This window comes from Camelina sativa, chromosome 9, assembly GCF_000633955.1.
Source record: "Camelina sativa cultivar DH55 chromosome 9, Cs, whole genome shotgun sequence".
Classification (NCBI taxonomy): domain Eukaryota; kingdom Viridiplantae; phylum Streptophyta; class Magnoliopsida; order Brassicales; family Brassicaceae; genus Camelina; species Camelina sativa.
In genome coordinates, this window is record NC_025693.1 from 37,921,061 (window position 1) to 37,930,631 (window position 9,571).

Here is a 9,571-nt window from a genome sequence, read left to right on the forward strand (position 1 = left end):
TTTATAATTAAAAAAAATAAAGAAAAATTAATTGTAAAAATAATTGATTAAAATAAAATAAAAATAAAAATGTGGAAACTTTCATATATATATATATACTGGATCTTTTTATCATTGTTCTACTTCTTTTAGGATATACTGTAAACATTGGATCAATTAGTTAATGGTGTACATGCTCACATATTTCTAATAATCCGATCCAGCTAGACCTCTTAATTAGTAATTCAGTACTATATATAAGAAAAATTAACAGAATGTTTAAATGGAATTCCTAAATTACCAGGTTCTTTTGACAGCACACAAGTGCAAGGTCGTCGCTTATAATTAATATTGAGATTTGACTTTCATAGAACAGTAAGATTATATTGCTATCCGAATATTATAGAGGCCAATATATGACATNCATGCACTGACGAGATCATCGGCCGGTTCAGGAAAACCATCTTTAGCGTAGATACTCCGGTAAACCGGACCGACAGATGGAGTTCCTCCATCAACACCTTCCTTTCCCTTCTCAACCTCTATGATGTATCGACTCGTCGCCATTACTTTTGCGTATCTGTGTCTTTTATGTGTTTTGATCGTTCGTTGATTTTTAAAGGTGCAGAGCAACTAGAGATACAAATTTAAAAATGGCGTGTGAATGTTATAAAGAGGAAAACCAAAAATGATTTGATAGACACGAGGGTTGCTGACCAGTCCTCCATATTGGGGTGATAGTATATTTATAAGTAATTTATATCTTGTTTTACTTTTTCCCTTCAATAAAAAGCTTATAGTATTATTATTATTAGATTTTTTTATCTATTTATATTTTAATCAATTGACAGAACCAATATAGTTGGACCAACCAAAAAGAAGAAATATAATAAATTCTTTAAAACAGTTTAGTTTTATAATTAAAAAAAATAAAGAAAAATTAATTGTAAAAATAATTGATTAAAATAAAATAAAAATAAAAATGTGGAAACTTTCATATATATATATATACTGGATCTTTTTATCATTGTTCTACTTCTTTTAGGATATACTGTAAACATTGGATCAATTAGTTAATGGTGTACATGCTCACATATTTCTAATAATCCGATCCAGCTAGACCTCTTAATTAGTAATTCAGTACTATATATAAGAAAAATTAACAGAATGTTTAAATGGAATTCCTAAATTACCAGGTTCTTTTGACAGCACACAAGTGCAAGGTCGTCGCTTATAATTAATATTGAGATTTGACTTTCATAGAACAGTAAGATTATATTGCTATCCGAATATTATAGAGGCCAATATATGACATTTTTAAAAATAATCAATATACAAATAAATATCATACATAGTGGTTAACCATAACCATATCCAAAGTCCAAACTCCAAACTCCAAACCCTTGTTGACCATGTTTTGATTTATGAAACTAAGACAAAATGTTGCCAATATCTGGAAGCCGCATGAGATTAAGTAATGAAACAATTTGGTCTGATTTTTCTTTTAGTTAAAGATTCAAGATGTATGAGCAAAACAAAAATATGATAGAGACATGAATTCATGCAACTAAAGATTATGTTTCAATGTGTCACAAATTCTATTTTATATTATTCATTGGCTAATTTATTTTCATAACTTTCTTAAATTGTTTTGTCTTTTTGTTTTTTTTTTTAAACGGATCTTAAAATTTATACTATAGTATATGTTTTATTGTAACATGAGTATTTTAAAATTTTGCATATCCTTATCCTTATGAAGTAGATCCAGTATCATGGTCATCTGATAAGAAATCCTGATTTGTTCCCACACCACCATTATGTTCATTAGTTGTTAGTTGAACCATAAAAAAAGTTACGAACTTATATTGAGAATCTTGGCATTTTTCGTGGACAACATTTCAGGATATAAAGTTAGTAACGAAATTTATAGATAGGGGCCACTATCATTAATTCACTATTTCCGTCACGTCGCATTTGGATTAGTTTGTACTTCGTACCTGAAACAACCCGCCCTTTTTTTTTTCTTTTTAATAATTAAATACAAGATATAATTAAGTATCTCATACTACTTAATTAAACAAACCAACCCACACACGGTAACCAACCAATAATAAACCAACATCCAATTACATGCACAGCGGAAACATATCAATAATACAAAACCAATACAATAACACTTCTATCCATTCTATCCAGCAACCTAACATATCTCTATCCAAGGTTCCATCCTAAACAATATAACAAAGACCAACAACACACAAACGAGACCCTAGTTCATCCTCCTCCTCATCGCCATGATTCCACGTCACATACCTGCACACCACAAACAACAATTGAGATGCGTAAGTATTATCATAAATACTTAGTGAGGCCGTCCTCCCATCTACTGGGTTATACACACAAGCATATGAGACCCTCAAGTTTAAGCAAAACAAACAACACACAACAATACATCAAACCAGGAAAACAAGTCTCGACTGAGACCAGTGTCGACCGATGCCTCACGGTGTCGATCGATGCTACAAACAATGGTGTCGACCGATGCTAAACAGTGTCGACCGATGCCACTCCAAATGGTGTCGACCGATGCTTCCTAGTGTCGATCGATGCCTCCTCTGCAGACACGATCTGCGCGAAACCGAACATCGAACTCTCCTTCCCAATCATCTCGAATCCGTCTCAAACTCACCCAATTACCTCAGAAATCACTGGGAATCACAAAAACAACGAACCCAAGCAACAAAACAACACAAACAGCAAAGAAAACACACAAACAAGAGAGATCTCATGCTTAGATCAACCATGGTCAAGCACTCACCTCAAGAACAGGAAGATTGGATTGAGAAACGTGGAAAACAACACCTCCAGAAGCTCCCCCTTCGTTTCCAGCAACAGCTAACCCTCCTACAGCCTCAGATCTCTCCAAAAACCCCAAGAACAAACCCAGAAAGTCACAGAAACGTTTTCTCTCTTTTCTCTCTTTCTCTTTCTCTCAAAAGCGGCGACTACCAACAAAATAACACGACCTAGGGTCGTTTTCCCCTTTTACACACGATTTAGGGATTTTAATTGAACCAAACCGAACCAATCGACAATTAAATCAAACCCGACCAAACCGGAAAAACATGGTGTCGATCGATGCCACCAAGGGTGTCGATCGACACCCACACCAAATTTACAAAAATTGGTTCGCGGATGTTACAATTTCAATTGGTGGCAACTTGTCCTGTGGGAAAGTTGTTAAAGGGTGGGGACCAGGGTTCGAGGAACGCCTGGCGCACCAATAACCTACTGGTGGATGTGGATTTCCACAGTGATGGGTTAGGATCGATGCCCTGCAGGGCCAGCTTGGGGTCCGTTTGGGCGGCTAGCAGTGAGACTAGCGGGCTAGCAGTGAGGCTAGTGGGATCCACGGGACGGGTTGTCATATAAAAATCGATTTTTTTTATGGTAGTCGCCCTCTAAACTACATGTCTAAAATGTGTGTATGTGCGCGCGATTCAGTTTCCATTTCTATGGAAACCTTACATTACATAGTCACGGTCACTATGTTACTTTTTATAAACAAGCATATATTGAGTTGAGTATATTATTGACTAATCAAGAAAACTAATAATATATCCATAGATTTGTTCTTCATGTTTAGTCTGACACAAGTTCAGAGTTCTAGTTATATAGTAATATCCAAGTTAATTAAAAGTTATCAACAAATCAAAACTTGTTTGTTTTAAGGCAAATGAAATTTGAACTAAATTAAGAACGAACGTCCGTACGAAAAGGACTAAACGAAAATTAGTTTTGATTTCGTCACTAATTAAAGTATTTCCTTAATTTCATAAATGCAACCAAAGTTATACGACAGCTTATTTGGCGTTTTGGTCTTTATCTGAGTTTCATACAGTTGACTTTGAATTCTTCTACACGAAAAATTCCGAGCCTTTTGTTTTTAACAAAGAACAAAGTCGTATTCTTTTGAATGTGTCAAACCACATCCTTAAGATTCTTGCTACATTTTCAAACACTACAAGTCGTTATAGATAAGACATAAAGGGAGGGGCCGGGCCGGGGGTGGTAATCCTTTAACCAAAAACCAAAAAAAAAAGGGAGCAATTAATTTTTGATACATTCAAAAACTAACAGCTTTGAAAATTTGGAAGCTTTATACGAACAAACACGAAAGACACCAAATCGTGTATTTACGTGTTCTTGATTTGTCTATCCTGATTCTCATGTATTATACATTCGATTTTATAAAATACATGTTATATAATTGGGAGATTTTTATAAATACACCAAATCTTATAAGAAATTTGAAAGCTACACTTAATATTATAGTTATTTGAGAACTACATATTTTGAAATGAAAATGGACAGGAATACCCTTATTATTAAACAAATTTAATACTTAAATAAAAACAATAAAAACTTAATTTATATTTAAAAATAATTCAACTTTAAAAATAAATTAGTTTTAAAAATTGTTAAATTCAGAATAAATTATTTAATAAATAAAAATTATAACGAAAATATATTTATTGTATTTTAAATAATTATTAAAACAATCAATTTTTGATCTTAAAATTTTGAATTAAAAAAAAAAAATATATATTTTTGCTGATATTATTTAGATTTAAATTTATTTAAAAATAAATATTTCAAGATTACAACTTATAAAGATATATATATATATATATATATATATAGATATTATCAATGTTTTAGACTTATTTTTATCAATATTGATTTATTTATAATGTTGACTTTTTGAACAATCGTTTTATTTTTGACTTCTGTTGACTTAGTTATCTTGGTCATCAACTTCTATTAAAACAGTTGACTTATGTTATGACTAGTGGATTTATAACACCATCGATTTTTTTAACAATTGACTTTTTTTTTTGTTCATCGATTTATATTTGTTTTATGTTGATTTGTTTATTTTTTGTTGACTTATTACATTCTACATTGATTTATTAACAAGGTCGATATTTTGAATGGTTGACTTAAGTTTAATTTTTGTCGACTTCTTTACTTTTCCATCGATTTATTTTAAAACTGTCGACTTTTTTTTTGTTTGATTATTTTTTTACATAATCGACTTTTGATGATGTTGACTTATTTGTTTTGTTTGTTGATTTATATTTTTTTACCGTCGATTTGTTTGGTCTTAGTAGACTTATTTCATTTTAAGTTGAATTATTAATATGATTGACTTTTTGAACTGTCGACTTATATTTTATTCCTGCTGATTTATGTTTTTTCGTTATTGACTTATATTAAAAAGTTGACTTGTTTTTTTATTATTGATTTGTTACCTAGTCGATTTTTTTGAACTGTTGATTTTTTTTTTTAAATCACAATTTTATTATTTTATTAAACCTAACAATTTTCAAAATAAACTAAAATATATAATTATTTTCAAAACTTTTTTATTAGATGAAAAAATTTGAAGAATTATTAGTGAATTATATTTATTTACAACTAATATTATCTAAACGATTTACTAAAAATAAATGGAAAAAATAATTCTAATTAATTTGATTTTAGTTTTATATAATAAAATTTTAAAATTAAATTACTAAATAATTATTAATGAATCATATATTTATTTAAAATTAAATTACTAAATAATTTTTTCAAATGAATTAATTTAATTATATTGTATTTAGTTTTAATTAATTTGTAATTGAGGACAAAATAGTCATTTAGTTCAATACATAAGGTACATTTCAAAGACTTAAAAAATTTAGTATATATTTCAAATTTCCTATTAAGTTTAAGGTATGTATTCAAATTTTTCCTATATAATTTCAGTAATTAGTTTAAAAGGATAGTTTTTAGTTCTAGTCATACTATTTGCAACCATTAAATTGTAAAATTGTATAATTGTGAAAGCCAAATAAGTATGTATATATAACAGATTAACATAGTCATTACGTAAAAAGTAATGTATTTATAAAATTATTTGTTAGTGTAGTGTAGACCAATTTACTGAATTGGTAATTTAACATTCTATATAGTTGAACGAAAAATAACATGAATCACACAAGCAGTTCCACAATTTTACAAATTATCAAGTAAGGACATCAATTAATCTCAATAATGTTGTGCCAGTTTACATCATTTGTATCATACAATTTGTATGGGTTATTAGTTCTGATGTAATATCATTGTTATGTGGGTCATTGATATTTCACAATATAGGCTTTAGTTTAGGCCCAAAGATTACATTGTAGCCCATTAGATTCATTTAATTGGTCACAGCGGTAAATTACTAAATTATACGATTGCGGCTTTGGATACGTTTACGTATGTCGCCATGCGCTGTGTCCAACTTGAAATGCAACTTACATTTTCTGTCGTCAAACCGAACCAAATTGATGATACTAAGGTTGGTTTTCAGTTTCGGTTGTATAAGTCAAACCAATCAACTAGGGGTGATTTGGTGTATGTACTTGATCCCAGTTTATAGTTTCCAATTCCAACTAAACCAAATCCGAGTAATGACAATCTGTAAACTGAACATCATATTATACCTAACAAAATCGGAGATGAATTAAAAACCTAAGCTGAAAGAGAAATGTAGCGCATGTTATGTTTGATAATCAAATCTAAAACTAAGATTTCTTAAATACGGTATATAGTATTCACAATATGTATGACACCAGGCTATTTAATTCTGAAATAGACATCGTATTAGATAAAAATAAAATACCATTAGAATTGATTCAATTTTAGCTAACTTTAAACTAAAGAACAAGTTCAAGATAACGACAGACAATAGCAAATGGAGGCTATTTGATTTCAACTCTTATGAAAATCTCAGTAGAAGCCCGCATTAGACAGATGGAGGCTACTAATGATTTCAACTCTAGTCTAACATAAAAGAGATAAGCAACGACCATAAAAGAACAAGGTAGTCAAGATAACAGAGATTCAACAAGTGGAACAACTTAAGAAAACGAAACAAGTGGAACAGCCATATTTCTTCATTACTCTCACTCATACTTCACCTTCTTCTTCTTTTTGCTACTACTGATGACAGCGGGAGGATCACACAAACGCAGGCCAGCCCAGTCCAACTGCAATTGTTTATCAGCCACATTATGGTCTCTGACTCTCACTATAAATAGGAGTTGTGTAATGCACTATTTTTGATCAAAGAACTTATATGTGTCATTCTTATTACCATTCTGTTCATTAGTTGTTAGTTGAACCATAAAAGAAGTTACGAACTTATATAGAGAACCTTGGCATTTTTCGTGGATATAAAGTTAGTAACGAAATTTATAGATAGGGGCCACTATCATTAATTCACTATTTCCGTCACGTAGCATTTGGATTAGTTTGTACTTCGTACCTAACAAGGCAATCGAAGTTTAAATCAACGACGGACCACGCTCTTATTAAGATTACTTTATTGTTTACTTTACATCAATTGATCCATATACATGAAACTAGTCGCCCTCTAAACTACATGTCTAAAATGTGTATATGTGCGCGCGATCGTATTTCCATTTTTATGGAAACCTTACATTACATTACATAGTCACGGTCACTATGTTACTTTTTATAAACAAGCATATATTGAGTTGAGTATATTATTGACTAATCAAGAAAACTAATAATATATCCATAGCTTTGTTCTTCATGTTTAGTCTGACACAAGTTCAGAGTTCTAGTTATATAGTAATATCCAAGTTAATTAAAAGTTATCAACAAATCAAAACTTGTTTGTTTTAAGGCAAATGAAATTTGAACTAAATTAAGAACGAACGTCCGTACGAAAAGAACTAAACGAAAATTATAGAGTTTTGATTTACAATCCTTTAACTAAAAACCACAAGAAAAGAAAAGGGAGCAATTAATTTTTGATACATTCAAAAACTAACAGATTTTGAAATTTTGGAAGCTTTATACGAACTAACACGAAAGATACCAAATCGTGTATTTAAGTGTTCTTGATTTGTCTATCCTGGTTTTCATGTGTTATACATTCGATTTTATAAAATACTTGAATACATGTTATGTAATTTCAACAATTAGTTTAAAAGGTTAGTTTTTAGTTCTAGTCATACTATTTGCAACCATTAAATTGTAAAATCGTATGATCATGAAAGCCAAATAAGTATGTATATAACAGATTAACATAGTCATTACGTAAAAAAAAAGTAATGTATATATAATATTATTTGTTAGTGTGGACTATTTTACTGAATATGTAATTTAACATTCTATATAGTTGAAAGAAAAAAGTAACATGAATCACAAGCAGTTAGACAATTTTACAAATGATCAAGTAAGGACATCAATCAATCTCAATAATGTTGTGCCAATTTACATCATTTGTATCATACAATTTGTATGGGTTAGTTCTGATGTAATATCATTAAACTGAACATCATATAGATTCTCTTGTAGCCCATTAGATTCTCTTAATTGGTCACAGCGAGTAATGACAATCTGTAAACTGAACATCATATATACCTAACAAAATTGGAGATGCATTTAAAACCTAAGCTGAAAGAGTAATGTAGCGCATGTTATGTTTGATAATCAAATCTAAAACTAAGATTTATTAAATACAGAATATAGAATATAGTATTCACGATATGTATGACATCAGGCTATTAATTTACACAATAATGTCACGAAAGTCATACCTAAAATCTGGCACTTGTCTCCCGACATTTCATTAATTTCCGGTGAATATTATACTTATACTAATATTTGTTTTGTGCAAAAAAAAAAACAAGAAATTATTTTGTCATCTACTAGGAATTTGTGAGAAGTAAGAACAACCGAAACTTTGAATTTGTAAAATGCAATACGTATCGTCAATTCTTATTGGTACAAATGAAAAGAATCATGAAATTTCTTTTAATGATCAGTGCTTGTGCAGGTAAGGTAAATATATTCGTGTTCACATTTGGTCTAAGCACGTGAATCGGAAATTTGTATTGACGAAAACAAATCATATAACAAAACAAAAAGAAAGTCTCTGATTTTGAAATATTTTAATTATTACATTAGTGCGGTTTTGTGAACAATTTTATTTGGTTCAAATAAAAATAAAATAAGATTTGTAAAACTATATATTGTTTTAATGTTAATTTAATAGCCGCTTCTCAAAAGTCTTTGCATTGTGTCCGTGACACTGTCGGGCAAGAGCCAAGAGGTTCCGAACGGTTGATGTCGACATTAACCTAACGGTTGTCTTTTTATGACAACTACATTCATATAATACTCTAAACTGTAAAGTTCGTATTATTTATTTAAATATTTCTATTAACCATTTAATTGATCTAGAAAAAGAATACATACTTTAGAGGGTGTGTTCATTAATTATTAATTAAAAGCAAAAAAAATTTAGACACCATGCAAAATGATTCATAAAGTTTTAACGTATACTCATATTCTTTACTACATTTTCAAATATGTCATTTTCACTCAGAATAAATCATGAGAGTCGTTGGGAAATTTCAAAAGCTTTTGAAAGACAAATCAGTATAAAAAAGATTTGATTGATATTAAATAATTTGACCTTCTGTATATATACATGTGTTTTCACACTCATGTCAATCACTTATTT